The sequence below is a fragment of the Cyclopterus lumpus genome, chromosome 15 (genome assembly GCF_009769545.1).
Source record: "Cyclopterus lumpus isolate fCycLum1 chromosome 15, fCycLum1.pri, whole genome shotgun sequence".
NCBI lineage: Eukaryota > Metazoa > Chordata > Actinopteri > Perciformes > Cyclopteridae > Cyclopterus > Cyclopterus lumpus.
Window position 1 is genome coordinate 5,024,908 of NC_046980.1, and position 12,516 is coordinate 5,037,423.

At 43.1% G+C, this 12,516-nt stretch overlaps 23 non-coding genes across 23 annotated transcripts; all 23 read left to right on the forward strand.

Annotated features, from left to right (window-relative positions):
* The first annotated feature begins 234 nt into the window (after positions 1-234).
* trnat-ugu lies at positions 235-308 on the forward strand. The gene has a single exon. It is a non-coding gene; the product is annotated as a tRNA-Thr (tRNA).
* Positions 309-1,248: 940 nt separating this feature from the next.
* trnat-ugu lies at positions 1,249-1,322 on the forward strand. Its single transcript has one exon. It is a non-coding gene; the product is annotated as a tRNA-Thr (tRNA).
* A 633-nt stretch (positions 1,323-1,955) lies between these two features.
* Positions 1,956-2,029, forward strand: trnat-ugu. The gene has a single exon. It is a non-coding gene; the product is annotated as a tRNA-Thr (tRNA).
* Positions 2,030-2,969: 940 nt separating this feature from the next.
* Positions 2,970-3,043, forward strand: trnat-ugu. The gene has a single exon. It is a non-coding gene; the product is annotated as a tRNA-Thr (tRNA).
* A 571-nt stretch (positions 3,044-3,614) lies between these two features.
* Positions 3,615-3,688, forward strand: trnat-cgu. Its single transcript has one exon. It is a non-coding gene; the product is annotated as a tRNA-Thr (tRNA).
* A 534-nt stretch (positions 3,689-4,222) lies between these two features.
* Positions 4,223-4,296, forward strand: trnat-cgu. The gene has a single exon. It is a non-coding gene; the product is annotated as a tRNA-Thr (tRNA).
* A 252-nt stretch (positions 4,297-4,548) lies between these two features.
* On the forward strand, positions 4,549-4,622 carry trnat-ugu. Its single transcript has one exon. It is a non-coding gene; the product is annotated as a tRNA-Thr (tRNA).
* A 694-nt stretch (positions 4,623-5,316) lies between these two features.
* trnat-ugu lies at positions 5,317-5,390 on the forward strand. The gene has a single exon. It is a non-coding gene; the product is annotated as a tRNA-Thr (tRNA).
* Positions 5,391-5,742: 352 nt separating this feature from the next.
* Positions 5,743-5,816, forward strand: trnai-aau. Its single transcript has one exon. It is a non-coding gene; the product is annotated as a tRNA-Ile (tRNA).
* Positions 5,817-6,024: 208 nt separating this feature from the next.
* On the forward strand, positions 6,025-6,098 carry trnat-ugu. Its single transcript has one exon. It is a non-coding gene; the product is annotated as a tRNA-Thr (tRNA).
* A 452-nt stretch (positions 6,099-6,550) lies between these two features.
* On the forward strand, positions 6,551-6,624 carry trnat-ugu. The gene has a single exon. It is a non-coding gene; the product is annotated as a tRNA-Thr (tRNA).
* A 252-nt stretch (positions 6,625-6,876) lies between these two features.
* On the forward strand, positions 6,877-6,950 carry trnai-aau. The gene has a single exon. It is a non-coding gene; the product is annotated as a tRNA-Ile (tRNA).
* A 208-nt stretch (positions 6,951-7,158) lies between these two features.
* On the forward strand, positions 7,159-7,232 carry trnat-ugu. Its single transcript has one exon. It is a non-coding gene; the product is annotated as a tRNA-Thr (tRNA).
* Positions 7,233-7,847: 615 nt separating this feature from the next.
* On the forward strand, positions 7,848-7,921 carry trnat-ugu. The gene has a single exon. It is a non-coding gene; the product is annotated as a tRNA-Thr (tRNA).
* A 997-nt stretch (positions 7,922-8,918) lies between these two features.
* trnat-ugu lies at positions 8,919-8,992 on the forward strand. Its single transcript has one exon. It is a non-coding gene; the product is annotated as a tRNA-Thr (tRNA).
* Positions 8,993-9,507: 515 nt separating this feature from the next.
* Positions 9,508-9,581, forward strand: trnat-ugu. The gene has a single exon. It is a non-coding gene; the product is annotated as a tRNA-Thr (tRNA).
* A 471-nt stretch (positions 9,582-10,052) lies between these two features.
* On the forward strand, positions 10,053-10,126 carry trnat-ugu. The gene has a single exon. It is a non-coding gene; the product is annotated as a tRNA-Thr (tRNA).
* A 252-nt stretch (positions 10,127-10,378) lies between these two features.
* Positions 10,379-10,452, forward strand: trnai-aau. Its single transcript has one exon. It is a non-coding gene; the product is annotated as a tRNA-Ile (tRNA).
* An 89-nt stretch (positions 10,453-10,541) lies between these two features.
* On the forward strand, positions 10,542-10,615 carry trnat-cgu. The gene has a single exon. It is a non-coding gene; the product is annotated as a tRNA-Thr (tRNA).
* A 415-nt stretch (positions 10,616-11,030) lies between these two features.
* On the forward strand, positions 11,031-11,104 carry trnat-ugu. Its single transcript has one exon. It is a non-coding gene; the product is annotated as a tRNA-Thr (tRNA).
* A 797-nt stretch (positions 11,105-11,901) lies between these two features.
* On the forward strand, positions 11,902-11,975 carry trnat-ugu. The gene has a single exon. It is a non-coding gene; the product is annotated as a tRNA-Thr (tRNA).
* Positions 11,976-12,064: 89 nt separating this feature from the next.
* trnat-cgu lies at positions 12,065-12,138 on the forward strand. The gene has a single exon. It is a non-coding gene; the product is annotated as a tRNA-Thr (tRNA).
* An 89-nt stretch (positions 12,139-12,227) lies between these two features.
* trnat-ugu lies at positions 12,228-12,301 on the forward strand. Its single transcript has one exon. It is a non-coding gene; the product is annotated as a tRNA-Thr (tRNA).
* The last annotated feature ends 215 nt before the right edge of the window (positions 12,302-12,516 follow it).

Genomic DNA, 12,516 nt, shown 5'->3' on the forward strand with positions numbered 1-12,516 from the left:
CCTGGGTTCAACTCCCAGCAGTGCCTTCCTCAGGAAGTTGGAGACTTAAACTTTATTGTTTCGTAGGTTTGGAAAAGAACAGAGCTTACAATAGTGTGAAATAGGCATTTACATAGGCACTGTGGCTTAGTTGGTCAAAGTGCATTGCTCAGGAAGTTGCAGACTTAAACTTTATGGTTTCGTAGGTTTGGAAAACAACAGAGCTTACAATAGTTTGAACCTTGGATTTACAGAGGCGCTGTGGCTTAGTTGGTTAAAGTGCCTGTCTTGTAAACAGGAGATCCTGGGTTCAACTCCCAGCAGTGCCTTGCTCAGGAAGTTGGAGATTTCAATTTTATGGATTCAGAGTTTTGGAAAAAAACAGAGCTCACAATAGTGTGAAATGGGCATTTACAGAGGCACTGTGGATTAGTTGGTCAAAGTGCCTGTTTCTTAAACAGGAGATCCCGTGTTCAACTCCCAGCAGTGCCTCTTTCATGTAATTATGGACTTGAATTTTATGGTTTCGTAGTTTTGGAAAACAACAGAGCTTGCAATAGTGTGAACATGGCATTTACAGCGGCGCTGTGGCTTAGTTGGTTAAAGCGCCTGTTTAGTAAACAGGGGATCCTGGGTTCAACTCCCAGCAGTGCCTTGCTCAGGAATTTGGAGATTTCAATTTTATGTATTCTGAGTTTTGGAAAAAAACAGAGCTCACAATAGTGTGAAATGGGCATTTACAGAGGCACTGTGGCTTAGTTGGTCAAAGTGCCTGTTTCGTAAACAGGAGATCCTGGGTTCAACTCCAGCAGTGCCTTGCTCAGGAAGTTGGAGATTTCAATTTTATGGATTCGCAGTTTTGGAAAAGTGCCTGTTTAGTAAACAGGAGATCCTGGGTTCAACTCCCAGCAGTGCCTTGCTCAGGAAGTTGGAGATTTCAATTTTATGGATTCGCAGTTTTGGAAAAGTGCCTGTTTAGTAAACAGAAGATCCTGGGTTCAACTCCCAGCAGTGCCTTGCTCAGGAAGTTAGAGATTTCAATTTTTTGGTTTCGGAGATTTGGAAAACAACAGAGGTTGCAATAGTGTGAACATGGCATTTACAGCGGCGCTGTGGCTTAGTTGCTTAAAGTGCCTGTTTAGTAAACAGGAGATCCTGGGTTCAACTCCCAGCAGTGCCTTCCTCAGGAAGTTGGAGACTTAAACTTTATTGTTTCGTAGGTTTGGAAAAGAACAGAGCTTACAATAGTGTGAAATAGGCATTTCCAGAGGCACTGTGGCTTAGTTGGTCAAAGTGCCTGTCTTGTAAACAGGAGATCCTGGGTTCAACTCCCAGCAGTGCCTTTCTCAGGAAGTTGGAGATTTCAATTTTATGGTTTCGGAGTTTTGGAAAACAACAGAGCTTGCAATAGTGTGAACATGGCATTTACAGCGGCGCTGTGGCTTAGTTGGTCAAAGTGCCTGTTTCGTAAACAGGAGATCCTGGGTTCAACTCCAGCAGTGCCTTGCTCAGGAAGTTGGAGATTTCAATTTTATGGATTCGCAGTTTTGGAAAAGTGCCTGTTTAGTAAACAGGAGATCCTGGGTTCAACTCCCAGCAGTGCCTTGCTCAGGAAGTTAGAGTTTTCAATTTTTTGGTTTCGGAGATTTGGAAAACAACAGAGCTTGCAATAGTGTGAAAATGGCATTTACAGCGGCGCTGTGGCTTAGTTGGTTAAAGCGCCTGTTTAGTAAACAGGAGATCCTGGGTTCAACTCCCAGCAGTGCCTTCCTCAGGAAGTTGGAGACTTAAACTTTATTGTTTCGTAGGTTTGGAAAAGAACAGAGCTTACAATAGTGTGAAATAGGCATTTACATAGGCACTGTGGCTTAGTTGGTCAAAGTGCATTGCTCAGGAAGTTGCAGACTTAAACTTTATGGTTTCGTAGGTTTGGAAAACAACAGAGCTTACAATAGTTTGAACCTTGGATTTACAGAGGCGCTGTGGCTTAGTTGGTTAAAGTGCCTGTCTTGTAAACAGGAGATCCTGGGTTCAACTCCCAGCAGTGCCTTGCTCAGGAAGTTGGAGATTTCAATTTTATGGATTCAGAGTTTTGGAAAAAAACAGAGCTCACAATAGTGTGAAATGGGCATTTACAGAGGCACTGTGGATTAGTTGGTCAAAGTGCCTGTTTCTTAAACAGGAGATCCCGTGTTCAACTCCCAGCAGTGCCTCTTTCATGTAATTATGGACTTGAATTTTATGGTTTCGTAGTTTTGGAAAACAACAGAGCTTGCAATAGTGTGAACATGGCATTTACAGCGGCGCTGTGGCTTAGTTGGTTAAAGCGCCTGTTTAGTAAACAGGGGATCCTGGGTTCAACTCCCAGCAGTGCCTTGCTCAGGAATTTGGAGATTTCAATTTTATGTATTCTGAGTTTTGGAAAAAAACAGAGCTCACAATAGTGTGAAATGGGCATTTACAGAGGCACTGTGGCTTAGTTGGTCAAAGTGCCTGTTTCGTAAACAGGAGATCCTGGGTTCAACTCCAGCAGTGCCTTGCTCAGGAAGTTGGAGATTTCAATTTTATGGATTCGCAGTTTTGGAAAAGTGCCTGTTTAGTAAACAGGAGATCCTGGGTTCAACTCCCAGCAGTGCCTTGCTCAGGAAGTTGGAGATTTCAATTTTATGGATTCGCAGTTTTGGAAAAGTGCCTGTTTAGTAAACAGAAGATCCTGGGTTCAACTCCCAGCAGTGCCTTGCTCAGGAAGTTAGAGATTTCAATTTTTTGGTTTCGGAGATTTGGAAAACAACAGAGGTTGCAATAGTGTGAACATGGCATTTACAGCGGCGCTGTGGCTTAGTTGCTTAAAGTGCCTGTTTAGTAAACAGGAGATCCTGGGTTCAACTCCCAGCAGTGCCTTCCTCAGGAAGTTGGAGACTTAAACTTTATTGTTTCGTAGGTTTGGAAAAGAACAGAGCTTACAATAGTGTGAAATAGGCATTTCCAGAGGCACTGTGGCTTAGTTGGTCAAAGTGCCTGTCTTGTAAACAGGAGATCCTGGGTTCAACTCCCAGCAGTGCCTTTCTCAGGAAGTTGGAGATTTCAATTTTATGGTTTCGGAGTTTTGGAAAACAACAGAGCTTGCAATAGTGTGAACATGGCATTTACAGCGGCGCTGTGGCTTAGTTGGTCAAAGTGCCTGTTTCGTAAACAGGAGATCCTGGGTTCAACTCCCAGCAGTGCCTTGCTCAGGAAGTTGGAGATTTCAATTTTATGGATTCGCAGTTTTGGAAAAGTGCCTGTTTAGTAAACAGGAGATCCTGGGTTCAACTCCCAGCAGTGCCTTGCTCAGGAAGTTAGAGATTTCAATTTTATGGTTACTAAGACTCCCAGCAGTGCCTCTTTCATGTAATTATGGACTTGAATTTTATGGTTTCGTAGTTCTGGAAAACAACAGAGCTTGCAATAGTGTGAACATGGCATTTACAGCGGCGCTGTGGCTTAGTTGGTTAAAGCGCCTGTTTAGTAAACAGGAGATCCTGGGTTCAACTCCCAGCAGTGCCTTGCTCAGGAAGTTGGAGATTTCAATTTTATGTATTCGGAGTTTTGGAAAAAAACAGAGCTCACAATAGTGTGAAATGGGCATTTACAGAGGCACTGTGGCTTAGTTGGTCAAAGTGCCTGTTTCGTAAACAGGAGATCCTGGGTTCAACTCCCAGCAGTGCCTTGCTCAGGAAGTTAGAGATTTCAATTTTTTGGTTTCGGAGATTTGGAAAACAACAGAGCTTGCAATAGTGTGAACATGGCATTTACAGCGGCGCTGTGGCTTAGTTGGTTAAAGCGCCTGTTTAGTAAACAGGAGATCCTGGGTTCAACTCCCAGCAGTGCCTTCCTCAGGAAGTTGGAGACTTAAACTTTATTGTTTCGTAGGTTTGGAAAAGAACAGAGCTTACAATAATGTGAAATAGGCATTTACAGAGGCACTGTGGCTTAGTTGGTCAAAGTGCATTGCTCAGGAAGTTGCAGACTTAAACTTTATGGTTTCGTAGGTTTGGAAAACAACAGAGCTTACAATAGTTTGAACCTTGGATTTACAGAGGCGCTGTGGCTTAGTTGGTTAAAGCGCCTGTTTAGTAAACAGGAGATCCTGGGTTCAACTCCCAGCAGTGCCTTGCTCAGGAAGTTGGAGATTTCAATTTTATGTATTCGGAGTTTTGGAAAAAAACAGAGCTCACAATAGTGTGAAATGGGCATTTACAGAGGCACTGTGGCTTAGTTGGTCAAAGTGCCTGTTTCGTAAACAGGAGATCCTGGGTTCAACTCCCAGCAGTGCCTTGCTCAGGAAGTTAGAGATTTCAATTTTATGGTTTCGGAGTTTTGGAAAACAACAGAGCTTGCAATAGTGTGAACATGGCATTTACAGCGGTGCTGTGGCTTAGTTGGTTAAAGCGCCTGTTTAGTAAACAGGAGATCCTGGGTTCAACTCTCAGGAGTGCCTTGCTCAGGAAGTTAGAGACTTAAACTTTATGGTTTCGTAGGTTTGGAAAACAACAGAGTTTACAATAGTTTGAACCTTGGATTTACAGAGGCGCTGTGGCTTAGTTGGTTAAAGTGCCTGTCTTGTAAACAGGAGATCCTGGGTTCAACTCCCAGCAGTGCCTTGCTCAGGAAGTTGGAGATTTCAATTTTATGGATTCAGAGTTTTGGAAAAAAAAAGAGCTCACAATAGTGTGAAATGGGCATTTACAGAGGCACTGTGGCTTAGTTGGTCAAAGTGCCTGTTTCGTAAACAGGATATCCTGGGTTCAACTCCAGCAGTGCCTTGCTCAGGAAGTTGGAGATTTCAATTTTATGGATTCGCATTTTTGGAAAAGTGCCTGTTTAGTAAACAGGAGATCCTGGGTTCAACTCCCAGCAGTGCCTTGCTCAGGAAGTTAGAGATTTCAATTTTATGGTTTCAGAGTTTTGGAAAAAAAAAGACCTCACAATAGTGTGAAATGGGCATTTACAGAGGCACTGTGGCTTAGTTGGTCAAAGTGCCTGTTTCGTAAACAGGAGATCCTGGGTTCAACTCCAGCAGTGCCTTGCTCAGGAAGTTGGAGATTTCAATTTTATGGATTCGCATTTTTGGAAAAGTGCCTGTTTAGTAAACAGGAGATCCTGGACTTAAACTTTATTGTTTCGTAGGTTTGGAAAAGAACAGAGCTTACAATAGTGTGAAATAGGCATTTCCAGAGGCACTGTGGCTTAGTTGGTCAAAGTGCATTGCTCAGGAAGTTGCAGACTTAAACTTTATGGTTTCGTAGGTTTGGAAAACAACAGAGCTTACAATAGTTTGAACTTTGGATTTACAGAGGCGCTGTGGCTTAGTTGGTTAAAGTGCCTGTCTTGTATACAGGAGATCCTGGGTTCAACTCCCAGCAGTGCCTTGCTCAGGAAGTTGGAGATTTCAATTTTATGGATTCGCAGTTTTGGAAAAGTGCCTGTTTAGTAAACAGGAGATCCTGGGTTCAACTCCCAGCAGTGCCTTGCTCAGGAAGTTAGAGATTTCAATTTTATGGTTTCGGAGTTTTGGAAAACAACAGAGCTTGCAATAGTGTGAACATGGCATTTACAGCGGCGCTGTGGCTTAGTTGGTCAAAGTGACTGTTTCTTAAACAGGAGATCCCGTGTTCAACTCCCAGCAGTGCCTCTTTCATGTAATTATGGACTTGAATTTTATGGTTTCGTAGTTTTGGAAAACAACAGAGCTTGCAATAGTGTGAACATGGCATTTACAGCGGTGCTGTGGCTTAGTTGGTTAAAGAGCCTGTTTAATAAACAGGAGATCCTGGGTTCAACTCCCAGCAGTGCCTTCCTCAGGAAGTTGGAGACTTAAACTTTATTGTTTCGTAGGTTTGGAAAAGAACAGAGCTTACAATAGTGTGAAATAGGCATTTCCAGAGGCACTGTGGCTTAGTTGGTCAAAGTGCATTGCTCAGGAAGTTGCAGACTTAAACTTTATGGTTTCGTAGGTTTGGAAAACAACAGAGCTTACAATAGTTTGAACTTTGGATTTACAGAGGCGCTGTGGCTTAGTTGGTTAAAGTGCCTGTCTTGTATACAGGAGATCCTGGGTTCAACTCCCAGCAGTGCCTTGCTCAGGAAGTTGGAGATTTCAATTTTATGGATTCGCAGTTTTGGAAAAGTGCCTGTTTAGTAAACAGGAGATCCTGGGTTCAACTCCCAGCAGTGCCTTGCTCAGGAAGTTAGAGATTTCAATTTTATGGTTTCGGAGTTTTGGAAAACAACAGAGCTTGCAATAGTGTGAACATGGCATTTACAGCGGCGCTGTGGCTTAGTTGGTCAAAGTGACTGTTTCGTAAACAGGAGATCCCGGGTTCAACTCCCAGCAGTGCCTTGCTCAGGAAGTTGGAGATTTCAATTTTATGGATTCGCAGTTTTGGAAAAGTGCCTGTTTAATAAACAGGAGATCCTGGGTTCAACTCCCAGCAGTGCCTTGCTCAGGAAGTTAGAGATTTCAATTTTTTGGTTTCGGAGATTTGGAAAACAACAGAGCTTGCAATAGTGTGAACATGGCATTTACAGCGGCGCTGTGGCTTAGTTGGTTAAAGTGCCTGTCTTGTAAACAGGAGATCCTGGGTTCAACTCCCAGCAGTGCCTTGCTCAGGAAGTTGGAAATTTCAATTTTATGGATTCAGAGTTTTGGAAAAAAACAGAGCTCACAATAGTGTGAAATGGGCATTTACAGAGGCACTGTGGATTAGTTTGTCAAAGTGCCTGTTTCTTAAACAGGAGATCCCGTGTTCAACTCCCAGCAGTGCCTCTTTCATGTAATTATGGACTTGAATTTTATGGTTTCGTAGTTTTGGAAAACAACAGAGCTTGCAATAGTGTGAACATGGCATTTACAGCGGTGCTGTGGCTTAGTTGGTTAAAGAGCCTGTTTAATAAACAGGAGATCCTGGGTTCAACTCCCAGCAGTGCCTTCCTCAGGAAGTTGGAGACTTAAACTTTATTGTTTCGTAGGTTTGGAAAAGAACAGAGCTTACAATAGTGTGAAATAGGCATTTCCAGAGGCACTGTGGCTTAGTTGGTCAAAGTGCATTGCTCAGGAAGTTGCAGACTTAAACTTTATGGTTTCGTAGGTTTGGAAAACAACAGAGCTTACAATAGTTTGAACTTTGGATTTACAGAGGCGCTGTGGCTTAGTTGGTTAAAGTGCCTGTCTTGTATACAGGAGATCCTGGGTTCAACTCCCAGCAGTGCCTTGCTCAGGAAGTTGGAGATTTCAATTTTATGGATTCGCAGTTTTGGAAAAGTGCCTGTTTAGTAAACAGGAGATCCTGGGTTCAACTCCCAGCAGTGCCTTGCTCAGGAAGTTAGAGATTTCAATTTTATGGTTTCGGAGTTTTGGAAAACAACAGAGCTTGCAATAGTGTGAACATGGCATTTACAGCGGCGCTGTGGCTTAGTTGGTCAAAGTGACTGTTTCGTAAACAGGAGATCCCGGGTTCAACTCCCAGCAGTGCCTTGCTCAGGAAGTTGGAGATTTCAATTTTATGGATTCGCAGTTTTGGAAAAGTGCCTGTTTAATAAACAGGAGATCCTGGGTTCAACTCCCAGCAGTGCCTTGCTCAGGAAGTTAGAGATTTCAATTTTTTGGTTTCGGAGATTTGGAAAACAACAGAGCTTGCAATAGTGTGAACATGGCATTTACAGCGGCGCTGTGGCTTAGTTGCTTAAAGTGCCTGTTTAGTAAACAGGAGATCCTGGGTTCAACTCCCAGCAGTGCCTTCCTCAGGAAGTTGGAGACTTAAACTTTATTGTTTCGTAGGTTTGGAAAAGAACAGAGCTTACAATAGTGTGAAATAGGCATTTCCAGAGGCACTGTGGCTTAGTTGGTCAAAGTGCCTGTCTTGTAAACAGGAGATCCTGGGTTCAACTCCCAGCAGTGCCTTTCTCAGGAAGTTGGAGATTTCAATTTTATGGATTCAGAGTTTTGGAAAAAAACAGAGCTCACAATAGTGTGAAATGGGCATTTACAGAGGCACTGTGGCTTAGTTGGTCAAAGTGCCTGTTTCGTAAACAGGAGATCCTGGGTTCAACTCCCAGCAGTGACTTGCTCAGGAAGTTGGAGATTTCAATTTTATGGATTCGCAGTTTTGGAAAAGTGCCTGTTTAGTAAACAGGAGATCCTGGGTTCAACTCCCAGCAGTGCCTTGCTCAGGAAGTTAGAGATTTCAATTTTATGGTTACTAAGACTCCCAGCAGTGCCTCTTTCATGTAATTATGGACTTGAATTTTATGGTTCCGTAGTTCTGGAAAACAACAGAGCTTGCAATAGTGTGAACATGGCATTTACAGCGGCGCTGTGGCTTAGTTGGTTAAAGCGCCTGTTTAGTAAACAGGAGATCCTGGGTTCAACTCCCAGCAGTGCCTTGCTCAGGAAGTTGTTGATTTCAATTTTATGGATTCGCAGTTTTGGAAAAGTGCCCGTTTAGTAAACAGGAGATCCTGGGTTCAACTCCCAGCAGTGCCTTGCTCAGGAAGTTAGAGATTTCAATTTTATGGTTTCGGAGTTTTGGAAAACAACAGAGCTTGCAATAGTGTGAACATGGCATTTACAGCGGCGCTGTGGCTTAGTTGGTTAAAGCGCCTGTTTAGTAAACAGGAGATCCTGGGTTCAACTCCCAGCAGTGCCTTGCTCAGGAAGTTAGAGACTTAAACTTTATGGTTTCGTAGGTTTGGAAAACAACAGAGTTTACAATAGTTTGAACCTTGGATTTACAGAGGCGCTGTGGCTTAGTTGGTTAAAGTGCTTGTCTTGTAAACAGGAGATCCTCGGTTCAACTCCCAGCAGTGCCTTGCTCAGGAAGTTGGAGATTTCAATTTTATGGATTCAGAGTTTTGGAAAAAAAAAGAGCTCACAATAGTTTGAACTTTGGATTTACAGAGGCGCTGTGGCTTAGTTGGTTAAAGTGCCTGTCTTGTATACAGGAGATCCTGGGTTCAACTCCCAGCAGTGCCTTGCTCAGGAAGTTGGAGATTTCAATTTTATGGATTCGCAGTTTTGGAAAAGTGCCTGTTTAGTAAACAGGAGATCCTGGGTTCAACTCCCAGCAGTGCCTTGCTCAGGAAGTTAGAGATTTCAATTTTATGGTTTCGTAGGTATGGAAAAGAACAGAGCTTACAATAGTGTGAACCTTGGATTTACAGAGGCGCTGTGGCTTAGTTGGTTAAAGTGCCTGTCTTGTAAACAGGAGATCATGGGTTCAACTCCCAGCAGTGCCTTGCTCAAGAAGTTAGAGATTTCAATTTTATGATTTCGTAGTTTTGGAAAACAACAGAGCTTGCAATAGTGTGAACAGGGCATTTACAGCGGTGCTGTGGCTTAGTTGGTTAAAGCGCCTGTTTAGTAAACAGGAGATCCTGGGTTCAACTCCCAGCAGTGCCTTGCTCAGGAAGTTGGAGATTTCAATTTTATGGATTCAGAGTTTTGGAAAAAAAAAGAGCTCACAATAGTTTGAACTTTGGATTTACAGAGGCGCTGTGGCTTAGTTGGTTAAAGTGCCTGTCTTGTATACAGGAGATCCTGGGTTCAACTCCCAGCAGTGCCTTGCTCAGGAAGTTGGAGATTTCAATTTCATGGATTCGCAGTTTTGGAAAAGTGCCTGTTTAGTAAACAGGAGATCCTGGGTTCAACTCCCAGCAGTTTCTTGCTCAGGAAGTTAGAGATTTCAATTTTATGGTTTCGGAGTTTTGGAAAACAACAGAGCTTGCAATAGTGTGAACATGCCATTTACAGCGGCGCTGTGGCTTAGTTGGTCAAAGTGCCTGTTTCGTAAACAGGAGATCCTGGGTTCAACTCCCAGCAGTGTCTTCCTCAGGAAGTTGGAGACTTAAACTTTATTGTTTCGTAGGTTTGGAAAAGAACAGAGCTTACAATAGTGTGAAATAGGCATTTCCAGAGGCACTGTGGCTTAGTTGGTCAAAGTGCATTGCTCAGGAAGTTGCAGACTTAAACTTTATGGTTTCGTAGGTTTGGAAAACAACATAGCTTACAATAGTTTGAACCTTGGATTTACAGAGGCGCTGTGGCTTAGTTGGTTAAAGTGCCTGTCTTGTAAACAGGAGATCCTGGGTTCAACTCCCAGCAGTGCCTTGCTCAGGAAGTTAGAGATTTCAATTTTATGGATTCAGAGTTTTGGAAAAAAACAGAGCTCACAATAGTGTGAAATGGGCATTTACAGAGGCACTGTGGATTAGTTGGTCAAAGTGCCTGTTTCTTAAACAGGAGATCCCGTGTTCAACTCCCAGCAGTGCCTCTTTCATGTAATTATGGACTTGAATTTTATGGTTTCGTAGTTTTGGAAAACAACAGAGCTTGCAATAGTGTGAACATGGCATTTACAGCGGTGCTGTGGCTTAGTTGGTTAAAGAGCCTGTTTAATAAACAGGAGATCCTGGGTTCAACTCCCAGCAGTGCCTTCCTCAGGAAGTTGGAGACTTAAACTTTATTGTTTCGTAGGTTTGGAAAAAAACAGAGCTCACAATAGTGTGAAATGGGCTTTTACAGAGGCACTGTGGCTTAGTTGGTCAAAGTGCCTGTTTCGTAAACAGGAGATCCTGGGTTCAACTCCCAGCAGTGCCTTCCTCAGGAAGTTGGAGACTTAAACTTTATTGTTTCGTAGGTATGGAAAAGAACAGAGCTTACAATAGTGTGAACCTTGGATTTACAGAGGCGCTGTGGCTTAGTTGGTTAAAGTGCCTGTCTTGTAAACAGGAGATCATGGGTTCAACTCCCAGCAGTGCCTTGCTCAAGAAGTTAGAGATTTCAGTTTTATGATTTCGTAGTTTTGGAAAACAACAGAGCTTGCAATAGTGTGAACAGGGCATTTACAGCGGTGCTGTGGCTTAGTTGGTTAAAGCGCCTGTTTAGTAAACAGGAGATCCTGGGTTCAACTCCCAGCAGTGCCTTGCTCAGGAGGTTGGAGATTTCAATTTTATGGATTCAGAGTTTTGGAAAAAAAAAGAGCTCACAATAGTTTGAACTTTGGATTTACAGAGGCGCTGTGGCTTAGTTGGTTAAAGTGCCTGTCTTGTATACAGGAGATCCTGGGTTCAACTCCCAGCAGTGCCTTGCTCAGGAAGTTGGAGATTTCAATTTCATGGATTCGCAGTTTTGGAAAAGTGCCTGTTTAGTAAACAGGAGATCCTGGGTTCAACTCCCAGCAGTGCCTTGCTCAGGAAGTTAGAGATTTCAATTTTATGGTTTCGGAGTTTTGGAAAACAACAGAGCTTGCAATAGTGTGAACATGCCATTTACAGCGGCGCTGTGGCTTAGTTGGTCAAAGTGCCTGTTTCGTAAACAGGAGATCCTGGGTTCAACTCCCAGCAGTGTCTTCCTCAGGAAGTTGGAGACTTAAACTTTATTGTTTCGTAGGTTTGGAAAAGAACAGAGCTTACAATAGTGTGAAATAGGCATTTCCAGAGGCACTGTGGCTTAGTTGGTCAAAGTGCATTGCTCAGGAAGTTGCAGACTTAAACTTTACGGTTTCGTAGGTTTGGAAAACAACATAGCTTACAATAGTTTGAACCTTGGATTTACAGAGGCGCTGTGGCTTAGTTGGTTAAAGTGCCTGTTTCGTAAACAGGAGATCCCGTGTTCAACTCCCAGCAGTGCCTCTTTCATGTAATTATGGACTTGAATTTTATGGTTTCGTAGTTTTGGAAAACAACAGAGCTTGCAATAGTGTGAACATGGCATTTACAGCGGTGCTGTGGCTTAGTTGGTTAAAGAGCCTGTTTAGTAAACAGGAGATCCTGGGTTCAACTCCCAGCAGTGCCTTCCTCAGGAAGTTGGAGACTTAAACTTTATTGTTTCGTAGGTTTGGAAAAGAACAGAGCTTACAATAGTGTGAAATAGGCATTTCCAGAGGCACTGTGGCTTAGTTGGTCAAAGTGCCTGTCTTGTAAACAGGAGATCCTGGGTTCAACTCCCAGCAGTGCCTTTCTCAGGAAGTTAGAGATTTCAATTTTATGGATTCAGAGTTTTGGAAAAAAACAGAGCTCACAATAGTGTGAAATGGGCATTTACAGAGGCACTGTGGCTTAGTTGGTCAAAGTGCCTGTTTCGTAAACAGGAGATCCTGGGTTCAACTCCCAGCAGTGCCTTCCTCAGGAAGTTGGAGACTTAAACTTTATTGTTTCGTAGGTATGGAAAAGAATAGAGCTTACAATAGTGTGAACCTTGGATTTACAGAGGCGCTGTGGCTTAGTTGGTTAAAGTGCCTGTCTTGTAAACAGGAGATCATGGGTTCAACTCCCAGCAGTGCCTTGCTCAAGAAGTTAGAGATTTCAATTTTATGATTTCGTAGTTTTGGAAAACAACAGAGCTTGCAATAGTGTGAACAGGGCATTTACAGCGGTGCTGTGGCTTAGTTGGTTAAAGCGCCTGTTTAGTAAACAGGAGATCCTGGGTTCAACTCCCAGCAGTGCCTTGCTCAGGAAGTTAGAGATTTCAATTTTATGGATTCAGAGTTTTGGAAAAAA